Raw genomic sequence first — 9,645 nt, 5'->3', positions numbered from 1 at the left:
TCTTAACTAAAATATTCCCTACGATAAACACCGTAAATCTCCGATCCGAAAACGATGGGGTCTTTGATGAAAATGTTTACTATTTCCATAAGAGATGGGGAGCGGGCAGACGGGACACAGGAGAGAAACAAATTCTAATTGTTCCGCTCTGCTTCCCAGACCCCTTCGCTAACAGCCAAAGGATCTTACCGTCAGCTCTGCTTCATTTCCCATTTGCAATATAATTCACCTCCAGATTCAGCCTCCCACAGCTCCAACGGGAGCTCACGTTTTGCTCTTGACATGCCATTCGGAGCACAAGCCTCACAGCTTGGCATACAAATTAAACGTTCATAGGCAAATCTTTTACCTGAAAATCTTCTTCACTCTTCAGGTAAGAAGGAGGGAAGAAGGTGAAACTGCAATTCATTAATGCAAAGCTTTAAATTTGGGGGCTGAGAACAAGGGGGATGGGGCGGGGGCTAAGTTCTTAATTAGGAGCCGGAGACACGAGGCTCTAGCAAGCAGCTGGCCCAGAAAGGTCCGGTTTAATCAAAGCCTCCTGGAACTCAGATTTCTGTCACTCAAAATCAAAAAGGCAAAACGGAGGAGCAGAGGCCGACGGACAGGTCGTCCCAGGAGTTCACTTACACGACAGGACCGCGGGCAGGCGCTCGCCTCTGAGGCGTCTGGCTGGCGGCGGGGAGGGAGCAGGCATCCGAGGCGGGTGGGCGTCAGGGCGGGGGGAGCTGAGGCCCGGCCCGGAGCGAAGTGCGGTCCAGCTGTGCGGGCAGTGGCGCCGCCTTCTCGCCAGCGGCCGGCTCAGTCAAGTGGCAGCGTTTGGAGGACGGGGTGCCCTTCGGCCACGCTCCGGGCTCCTCCTCTCGCTGCCGCCGCCGCCGCCGCCGCCGCCGCGCCCGCCGCGCGCTCCAGAAGGGTTTGCGCCCAGCACCCGTCTGGCCGGCCCCGCAGGTGGCGGCGGAGGGGCGCGCTCGGCTCCAGGGCACGCCCTCTGCGGGCGGCACTCCAGCGCCCGGCGGGGCGGCCTGGGCAGCCGGGATCGCGTCCTCAGGCGCTGGTGGCGGCAAGGGCGGAGTTGGGCCGTGAGGCTAGCGGCTCCGGCCACCGCCCTTGCGCCCACCCTCTATACACTATCCGGACTGCAGCTGTCCCCGACCCCAGCAGGAATGAGAGCCCCAAATTTCAAAGACAACATAAACGAGCAAGTCACTTTACTGCCTGGCCCCTGATTCGAGCCACCAGGGCTGCTAACACTCTGCTCTGCCAAGATGAGAAGAGGGGTTGGTCCCTTGTGGGGCTGTGGGGAGAACAGGAGCCCACGTGCACAAACGCAGCAGCCTCACCGAGGTCTTCCCAGCTAAGGGTTCCGGCGCCCCGGTCCAGGCTGAGAAGCCAAACCCACTTTGACCTCAGACCCTCACACCCTGCAAGCCTAGGTCGGGGACTCTGCCCTTCCTAACTAGCGTGCACACTGAGTATACGGAGCAAAAGTGCTTGATGTCATTAAACATTTAAAAGGACACATCCATCTGGTACTTCTCTATCCAGAAATACTCAACATTTTCCAAGCATGTTTCTCCTTAAAACACTACTAACAAAACATCACTGAAGATAGTGATTGCAGCCATGAAATTAAAAGATGCTTACTCCTTGGAAGGAAAGTTATGACCAATCTAGATAGCATATTGAAAAGCAGAGAAATTACTTTGCCAACAAAGGTCCGTCTAGTCAAGGCTATGGTTTTTTCAGCGGTCATGTATGGATGTGAGAGTTGGACTGTGAAGAAAGCTGAGCGCCGAAGAATTGATGCTTTTGAACTGTGGTGGTGGAGAAGACTCTCTAGAGTCCCTTGGACTGCAAGGAGAGCCAACCAGTCCATTCTAAAAGATATCAGCCCTGGGATTTCTTTGGAAGGAATGATGCTAAAGCTGAAAGTCCAGTACTTTGGCCACCTCATGCGAAGAGTTGACTCACTGGAAAAGACTCTGATGCTGGGAGGGATTGGGGGCAGGAGGAGAAGGGGACGACAGAGGATGAGATGGCTGGATGGCATGACCTACTCAATGGACGTGAGTCTGAGTGAACTCCGGGAGTTGGTGATGGACAGGGAGGCCTGGCGTGCTGTGATTCACGGGGTCGCAAAGAGTCGGACAGGACTGAGCGACTGAACTGAACTGAACTGAACTGAACAAAACATCCTTTACTAGCTCTTTTTGGTGCTTAAGTCTCTATCTCAAAACATGGACATAATTCAGTGGTGTTTCTGTGCACATTCGCTGTGATGCCTTTATCTTTCCAGCGTGATTCCTAGCAACAATAAAAGTCCCAAAAGAATTACAGAAGAACCATTATTTTAGTTATGTTCTACAACAGATTAATCATGCAAAACTAACGCTTGAAGAGGCTTTGGTGATAACTTCACCTGACTTCTTTACATAACAGGTGAGGACAGAGGCCCCGAGTCCAGTGGCAAAACTAAATGTGAAAAAGAAAGGCTGGAACCTACACAGCTCACAATCTGTAGATTAACATGAAGGTTAGCTCTCTAGGGGTATAGTAAAGAACATGCCTAGATTGCAGAGTAGTGGAGAAGCATAAATCATACAAAATCTAAATAGTTCAGACTTTTTTAGACTTTAAATGAATCAAACATTCCTACTTATTATAATGCTTAAATTAACTAAAGTAACTTTTATACACAAAGACAGTAGCTCAGGAATACAATTTTCCTTCAGCATAATATTGATGGAATTGGAGTAGTCACATTCTGACAATTTTAGAATATGAAATACTTATATTAATTGATTTGTCTGCTCAGTATTAATTTCTAATGTATACCAGTTGACTACACTAAGATGAAACAAGTATTTAGTTCTATATATTTAAAGCATATCATGCTAAATAATTAGGATCAAATGCAAGGTTCCACAATTAGGCCTAATTCTTCCCTGAAGGTGTCACTGTTTGCCCTCCCTCTTCACCAAAGCCTTTACCAACTTTGTGCTGCAGGGATCCGTAAGAGACGTCTGGGTTCCACACTGAGAGATCAGTGTTAGTTCATGATGTGCTGAAGGTGCACACAATACCTCCATAAAGCCAGCCACAGAGATACAATAGTCATGAAATAACTACAGAAGTTCAGTTCAGTTCAGTCGCTCAGTCATGTCCGACTCTTTGCGACCCCATGAACCGCAGCACGCCAGGCCTCCCTGTCCATCACCAACTCCTGGAGTTTACCCAAACCCATGTTCATTGAGTTGGTGATGCCATCCAGCCATCTCATCCTCTGTTGTCCCCTTCTCCTCCTCGCACTTTCAATCTTTCCCAGCATCAGGGTCTTTTCAAATGAGTCAGCTCTTTGCACCAGGTGGCCAAAGTATTGGAGTTTCAGCTTCAACATCAGTCCTTCCAATGAACACCCAGGACTGATCTCCTTTAGGATGGACTGGTTGGATTTCCTTGCAGTCCAAGGGACTCTCAAGAGTCTTCTCCAACTAAAGAAGAGATATAAGCAAACCAGCCAGTAAGTATATACCAGTGGATAGAAGACAGAATATACTGTAAAATGTAAATCATAAGAGGTCAGCGAAAAGTGAGTAAGTTTTGATTAGGGTCATGAGACCAGCATAGAATTTTAATTGTTGCCAGAAGATGTGTAGTTGATGCTATATCCACAGGGGTGGCAATGAGCCTGGAACACATATGAATGGGAAGAAAATGAATCCATGAGAAACAGCAAGGCCCGGGGGCCACTGATGTCAAACTAGGGTGATTTGTTTAGAGAAATAAATCAGCCACTGAAAGTTCTTAAATTATAAAGTGATGTAATAAAAATTGTCCTCGACTAGAATAGATTTAGGATTAATTTGGCAACTCTAAGGAATTAGGTAGAGATTTGTAGCACAAGCCAATCATTCTGCAGAAATCCAGATGGAAAAATATCATGATCTGGCCTACTATAATGCCTGAGAATGAAAAAATACTCATAGAAGATGCTTTGTTATGTTCCCTTCATAAACTTTATCTGTGGTTATTCTTGACAAGATCTGAACTACCGAGATCTGAAACACTTAAAGCTTACTGGAGTTTAAGTATTACTTAAGTATACACTGAGTTTTAAATATTTCAAGTTATAAGAAATTTGCTCAGGCAATAAAAAGTATCTACCAAGTACATATTTCTAGAGTGGAGTTGAAGAAATCACTCATTTGCTCAGTAAAAATAAGACAGTTATTAGCTTAGTCTGAAATTGCTGGAATTTGAGAAAGGCTTTTGTTTTGAGAACTTAACCTTTTTGTAATGAACACTGATTACATTTGGAGTCAGAAAAAAACCCAGTAAGACAGTTTACATTTTGAAAAGAAAAGTTGAATAGTTTTAGGCCACCTCTAATGCTCAAAATTCTCCAAGCCAGGCTTCAGCAATATGTGAACCGTGAACTTCTTGATGTTCAAGCTGGTTTTAGAAAAGGTAGAGGAACCAGAGATCAAATTTCCAACATATGCTGGATCGTAGAAAAAGCAAGAGAGTTCCAGAAAAACATCTATTTCTGCTTTATTGACTATGCCAAAGCCTTTGACTGTGTGGATCACAATAAACTATGGAAAATTCTTTAAGAGATGGGAATACCAGACCACCTGATCTGGTATTGAGAAATTTGTATGCAGGTCAGGAAGCAACAGTTAGAACTGGACATGGAACAACAGACTGGTTCCAAATAAGAAAAGGAATTCGTCAAGGCTGTATATTGTCACCCTGTTTATTTAACTTATATGCAGAGTACATCATGAGAAACTGGAAGAAACACAAGCTGGAATCAAGATTGCCAGGAGAAATATCAATCACCTCAGATATGCAGATGACACCACCCTTATGGCAGAAAGTAAAGAGGAACTCAAAAGCCTCTTGATGAAAGTGAAAGTGGAGAGTGAAAAAGTGGGCTTAAAGCTCAGCATTCAGAAAACAAAGATCATGGCATCTGGTCCCACCACTTCATGGGAAATAGATGGGGAAACAGTGGAAACAGTGTCAGACTTTATTTTTCTGGGCTCCAAAATCACTGCAGATGGTGACTGAAGCCATGAAATTAAAAGACGCTTACTCCTTGGAAGGAAAGTTATGACCAATCTAGATAGCATATTCAAAAGCAGAGACATTACTTTGCCAACAAAGGTTGGTCTAGTCAAGGCTATGGTTTTTCCTGTGGTCATGTATGGATGTGAGAGTTGGACTGTGAAGAAGGCTGAGTGCCGAAGAATTGATGCTCTTAAACTGTGGTGTTGGAGAAGACTCTTGAGAGTCCCTTGGACTGCAAGGAGATCCAACCAGTCCATTCTGAAGGAAATCAGCCCTGGGATTTCTTTGGAAGGAATGATGCTGAAGCTGAAACTCCAGTACTTTGGCCACCTCATGCGAAGAGTTGACTCATTGGAAAAGAGTCTGATGCTGGGAGGGATTGGGGGCAGGAGGAGAAGGGGACAACAGAGGATGAGATGGCTGGATGGCATCACTGACTCAATGGACGTGAGCCTGAGTGAACTCCGGGAGTTGGTGATGGACAGGGAGGCCTGGCGTGCTGCGATTCATGGAGTTGCAGAGTCGGACACGACTGAGTGACTGATCTGATCTGATCTGAAGAAACCATGATTATGTTACGGGGTCCTTGTTTAGGAATTAGCTACTAGTTTTAATAAAGTTTTAGCTAGTACAGTTTTAGCTTCTTTATCAGGCCTTGCTTGACCTTGAGTAAAATATTTTGGACAGTATTTTCACTGTTTACCTTTAAAATTTTTTTAATTTACATGTTGTAATAGAGAATTAGAATTATTCATGCAAGAGGCAATTTATGGATAACCTATGACGTAAACCAAAGGAGCTAGATGCTTTAAATCATATCATTGGCTTCCGAGAGTTCCTCCTATGATCCCTCCTCCACCTAATGTACTACTTGCAATTGAGCTAAATTGATCATCTCCTTTTAAAGGATCAGCTTCTAATTAAAAGCAGTTACTGGGGGCCCATCAATTATTTCCCAGGAGAATGCCTAGCTCAGTTCCAGAAAGAGTTCAATTTCTGGGACATTACTACTTATTCAGATGTAGGATTACTCAGTCTTTATGGACAGGGAAGTTCAACACACATAATCTACAGTCAACATTACAGATTCCTAACCTGATTCCAGCCTGATCTAACAACTGAGATCGACTCTACAAGTCTAAAGAGACCAGAAAAGAGTGAATCTACCTAGGGTAAAGTACAACAGAACATAGATACAACAACTGCATTATCTCAGTTTTATGCATGGATCTCAGCTCCCATTTCCTCCAGTGCATAAGACCAACACCACCCCTCCTATTAATGTGAGTGAATCACAGCCTGAGCTACTAAGCTTAGGGTCTCTTTCTGGCTGAGATGACCCCACCCTTCTTGCCCCACTTGTACCCACCCCTTCTTGATGTCAGCCGCTCTGCATACAACTCTAGCTTTCAGTTGCTTCTTTGGAGGGAGATACCAGGTGAGGTACCTTTCTTGTGAGGCCACTCTACATTTCAATTTGTTATTTGAATTTAGCATGGCTGTGTGTGTGTGTGTGTGTGTGTGTGTGTGTGTGTGTTTAATGTAGCAAACATTGCTATCTCCTGAAACACACTAAATAGGTCACTAGCCAGATTTGGCCTTTGGGTCATTGGTGGTCCACCTCTGCATTAGTATACGGCAGTTTTGGTTTTTTTTTCATGGCTGTGTGTTTAGAGAGTGATGAGTCACGTATCAGTTCAGTCCTCCTTTTGCTAGAATTGGAGGCCCCCTTTGCTCTTCAGCATAACTCCAGCCTGGCTTCTATTACAGGGATATTCCTGCCACTCTTAAGATGCCTGTTCCTGCCAGTCACCAATGTTCCTGCATCGTCAAATTCAAGGGACATTTCTTAGGCCTTAATTTTTAGTGCATTCATAAGAACTGAAACACTATTGTATGACGCTGGTTTCCCTCCTGTGTCTCTAACTGCTCCTAGTCTTCTGATGAATCTAAATACTGTTGTCACCCAGGGTCTGATGCAGCTTCTTTTCTTTCTCTGCACTCATTCTTCAGAGGAGCTTATCCATTTGCACTGCTCTCATATCATCCTCCTGCCAGTATCCCAAATGTACATGCTCTGCCTTGGAGGCCTAACAGGCACCTCAACTTTAACATGTCAACAACAGGACTCTTGACACCTATTCTCCAAATAAGTTCCTCCTCTGGTCTTCTCCAACTCAGTAAATGGTAACTATGCTATGCTATGCTAAGTCACTTCAGAACTAGTGGCTGTTAATAAAATCACACTTAGGAGTCATTTTCAGTTCTCCTACTTGTATTCTCTCTCCTCCCATTATATACAGTTTGCTAGCTGTTACTTAGATTACCTCCTCTTCAATTTTACCTTGCACAGGTGATTCCTTTTCTCACTAAGTCCTAGTCACACTTACCTGTGCACTTCAGGACCCCTCTCACCTCCCATCTCCTCTGCTTTTCCCACTTTTTCACTTGGCTGTCTCCTTCACATCTTGCACGTCTCAGTTCAAGTGTCCCCTCTTTGGAGATGACTCTCATGACTGTCTCCTAAAGCAGCCTTCTCTCTATAACCAGCCACTCTTTTATACATCACACTGTGTATTTCCTTCATAGCCTGTATCACTACTTGAAATTACCTTATTTGTTTTGATTTTATCTGTCTTCTCTAGAATTTGAGATCCATGAAAAGAGTAACTTTTAATAGCACTTAAACATTATTGGACTTCCCTGATGGTACAGTGGAAAAGAATCCGCCTGCCAACTCAGGGGACACGTATTTGATCCCTGGTCCAGGAAGATCCATATGACACAGAGCAGCTAAGCCCATGTGCACAACTACTGAGCCTGTGTCCCTAGAGCCTGTGCTCGCAAACAAGAGAAGCCACCACAATGAGAAGCCCGCATACCGTCCTACTGGCCATGACTAGAGAAAGCCCATGCACAGTGAGAAAGGCCCAGTGCAGCCAAAATAAATAAATAACTTAAAAAAAAAACAAAGAAAACCCCCATTATTTACCAGTGCCTAGGATAATAGTACCTGGGATACAGTAGGCACTAAAAATATTAATACTTCTTGAGCAAATAACAACAAGCTATTTCCACTTCCAATTATAGGAGACTAATTTACATTACATCAACTTTCCCCATGAAAATAAGTATAAAATTTGGATAAAATCTTAAAAAATTGACCAGAAGTATCCAAAAACTATCAAGGCAGTCAAGACTCAAGGGACCAAGATCCTTATTTGAATATAAATGCTAAAAAGTGAACCCCATGTTTTGTGCAGCATGTCCACTTTGAGGCTTTTGCCAGTTTGTAAGCAACAGCCAAGAGGCTGAGAAGCTTTCATTCATTTCACAGAGTTTGGGAGTTGGAACTGCTGAAGTGCTACATTGCAGGAATAACCAGAATAAATCATAAATAAAGTGAAAGTAAATCAGCTCTCACAAAGACTAAACCTAGTCTTGATTAGCTCAAAACATTATGTAGTCTTTCCTAGTCTGCTGCTGCTGCTGTTGCTAAGTCGCTTCAGTCGTGTCTGACTCTGTGCGACCCCATAGACGGCAGCCCACCAGGCTCCCCCGTCCCTGGGATTCTCCAGGCAAGAATACTGGAGTGGGTTGCCATTTCCTTCTCCAATGCATGAAAGTGAAAAGTGAAAGTGAAGTCGCTCAGTTGTGTCCGACTCTTAGCGACTCCATGGACTGCAGCCCACCAGGCTCCTCCATCCATAGGATTTTCCAGGCAAGAGTACTGGATTGGGGTGCCATTGCCTAGTCTAGCAGACTGCAAAAGCACCATCTAGAGTCTCGAATTACTCCTAAAATTTTCAAATCACAATGTCAGAGATTCGATTAATTACTGCCACACATATTCTGAAGACAAAGACCAAAGACTAAGAGAAAAATGGGAAAAATAAGTTGATCTACAAGAGTTCCAGACACAGATTATAAAATAACTCTGATTAATAAGGTAAAAAATAGAAATCCACACAGAATCTTTGTTTTAAATCATATAGAAACTTTAGAACTGAAAAAGGCAATAACTAAAATTAAGAACTCAGATAGACTGAATGCAGATTAGACACAAATAATAAGAGGAATGGCTTCCCTGGTGGCTCAATGGTAGTCTGCCTGCCAATGCAGGAGATGTGGGTTTGATCCTTGGTCCAGGAAGATCCCCTGGAGAAGGGAATGGCAACCCACTCCAGTAATTCTTGCCCGGGAAATCCTGTGGACAGACGAGCCTGGTGGGGTCTAGTCCATGGGGTTGCAAAAGAGATACAATTTAGCAACTAAACCACAACAACAAATAGAGGAATAGTGAAGAGAAAGATTGGACCACAAAAAATATCCAGACTAAATCTTCAAATCTTAAAAAGATGAAAAATGTAACAGACTTATAAGAGGAAAATATCTATTATAGGTGAAATTAAGAGTTTCAGGAGAAGATATAGACAATAGGGCATAAGTGATATTTGAATAGATAATAGAGGATTTTCCAAAACTGATGAAAATCATCAAGCCACAGATTCAAGATCCTCCATGAATACCAAGCTAGATAAAGCCCAATAAAATCACATCTAAGCACCT

At 43.8% G+C, this 9,645-nt stretch overlaps 1 long non-coding RNA gene across 1 annotated transcript in view; it reads right to left on the bottom strand.

Moving 5' to 3' along the window:
* The window catches only part of LOC147378746 (uncharacterized), a 50,640-nt gene extending 50,273 nt beyond the window's left edge, over positions 1-367 (bottom strand). The window contains exon 1 of the long non-coding RNA XR_015148952.1: positions 190-367. This is a non-coding gene — a long non-coding RNA (uncharacterized LOC147378746). The remainder of the gene's footprint in view (positions 1-189) is intronic.
* Positions 368-9,645: the final 9,278 nt, after the last annotated feature.

This window comes from Bos grunniens, chromosome 2 (assembly GCF_055505025.1).
Source record: "Bos grunniens cultivar Pamir isolate PY7600 chromosome 2, Bosgru_T2T1.0, whole genome shotgun sequence".
Taxonomy (NCBI): domain Eukaryota; kingdom Metazoa; phylum Chordata; class Mammalia; order Artiodactyla; family Bovidae; genus Bos; species Bos grunniens.
Note: the sequence above shows the minus strand (reverse complement) of the source record. Positions and strands in the feature narration are given on the sequence as shown.